Source organism: Octopus bimaculoides, chromosome 7, assembly GCF_001194135.2.
Source record: "Octopus bimaculoides isolate UCB-OBI-ISO-001 chromosome 7, ASM119413v2, whole genome shotgun sequence".
NCBI lineage: Eukaryota > Metazoa > Mollusca > Cephalopoda > Octopoda > Octopodidae > Octopus > Octopus bimaculoides.
This window is the reverse complement of record NC_068987.1, coordinates 40,892,003-40,894,120: the sequence shown is the minus strand read 5'-3', so window position 1 is coordinate 40,894,120 and position 2,118 is coordinate 40,892,003. Positions and strand designations below refer to the sequence as shown.

At 35.2% G+C, this 2,118-nt stretch overlaps 2 protein-coding genes across 2 annotated transcripts in view; one reads left to right on the top strand and one right to left on the bottom strand.

Moving 5' to 3' along the window:
• The window catches only part of LOC106869388 (fatty acyl-CoA reductase 1), a 422,225-nt gene that overhangs the window by 318,326 nt on the left and 101,781 nt on the right, over positions 1–2,118 (top strand). The window lies entirely within an intron of this gene.
• Positions 1–2,118, bottom strand: part of LOC106873124 (fatty acyl-CoA reductase 1-like) — a 39,120-nt gene that overhangs the window by 4,630 nt on the left and 32,372 nt on the right. The window lies entirely within an intron of this gene.

The following is a 2,118-nucleotide window of genomic DNA, read 5'->3' as shown; positions in this document are numbered from 1 at the left end:
ATATATAATTGTTAAAGAGGACAACAAACACCTCAAGTCATATACACAATTATTAATGGAAAAATCCAAAGTCTTACAGCTGTTTCTGGGATATCCCAAAATATGGGATATTCTATCATCAGTGATAAATAGGGAAAATACGAAGGGTGTAGAGTAATAAAACGATGACAGAGGACAGGAGAAAAGGAATAAAGAAATGAAGAAAAAGAAGAAAAATGCATAAAAGTTCACAGTTCAACTTTCCAACAGTGTAGACGTTAGTCCATAAGTCCTTAAGTGAAATCCTGTGTAAATCCATGTATGGTTATAGCCTTAATGGTGTAAAATAGTGCAAATATCCAGAGATAAACACGAACTTATTGAAGTTTTGTAAGAGAATGGTAATGGAGGTGGCTATTAAGGGATAAAGAGAAAGAAAAATAAATAGAAAGAGAGGAAAGTATTGGTAGTGAAGCAGGAGGTAGAGAAATTGGACAAGGAAAGCAAGCATTGGTATGAAGGATAAAAAAGGTATATAAAAATACTAGCAGAGATACCCGGCATTGCCTGTGTTACATGCAATTGAAGAATTAGACTTTTCTGTTATATTTTCTCTAATGAACTGGAATACCTATGATTTGAATTTCATCAAAATTGCAGATGAGGGTTCTTTCCCTCTTCACACACCCTAAAAAAATTCTAATCATGACACATGTATTCCATACTACTGATCTTTATGCGCAGATTCCAAAATTCCAGTCTTATGGAACCTATTGAAAGGATTTTGCTCCTGAAAAATGGAGGCTATGTGAGAGTTAAGGCCCCTATTGGGGATGGGTGTCTTAATGTCAACCAGAGAAGTTGAATTGTTGAGAATCTTTTTAACTTGGGTCTTATATGTATTGTTCGAATTTCTTTGAAATAGGAAATATGTATGTTCACTGGGTTTGTAAAAGAGAGCAAAGCTACAGGAAACCAAAAGACGAATGATCACAATAAGCAGTCAGCTACCCTATATGTATGTATATATGTATGTATATATATATTTGTATGTATGTGTGTATGTATATACATATATATGTATATATATATGTATGTATGTTTATACATATATATATGTATGTTCACTGGGTTTGTAAAAGAGAGCAAAGCTACAGGAAACCAAATGACGAATGATCACAATAAGCAGTCAGCTACCCTACCCTAGTCATTACTACTCCCCAATGTCGGATTCCTCACCATACAGGTGATAGGCACAGCTGTAAGATGCATTACGGATCTATAGCAATTGGAAGGGTGTGACCCAACTGAAACATTAACAACTGTGTGACGTGAGGGCTAAGGGGAAATGAAAGTGTCACCTCTGGAGTTTGCAAATGACCACTATACCAATAGGTAACTGGACAGAATAAATTTACAATCTATAAATGTCTTTCAACAACCAGTCACTCATCTGGGAAGGCCTTGAAATCAATGTTACCATTGGGAGGCTATGTGTGACCCAGTGATAATAAAAAGACTCAAAGGAGGTCTGCAACCAAATAACTTTACTCAACACTTTGTAACTGAATCAGTGGAGGCAAAGATGCCTCTCATTTACTTGACAATTTATGCACCACATTGCAGAAATTACAATCTAGGTATATCTCAAAGCAAACTCTTATACTGTTGTACCATTGAATTACAAATAACGCTCATCTTTTATGCTTGGGTGACCCTACAACTTCCAAGAGTAGGACTGTATTCATCTTTGCTTAGATGAAATAATTAAATTGTAGGTGTTAAGTCCCCATGAAGATGAAATTTTAGAAATATTACTTCATTTGTGTGTAATATCTATGGTTAAAATTTCATCAACAGCAAAAATATATGAATTTTCATGGGGGTTATGGCCCTTATGCATAGAATATAATTACCAAATTTCATAAAGATCCATTCAGTACATTTGACCTAGTTTTGGATCATTAAAAATGACTAAAATTTGGGAGTTAAGGCCCCATTAGGGAGTGTTAGAATCCTCATGAGAAGTGGAAACTTTGGGAATACTTCTCGATGTGTGTGAATTCCCATGGTTGAAATTTCATCCACATCGAAAATTTATGGATTTTCATGGGGGTTCTGCCCCCTTTAAGCAATCTC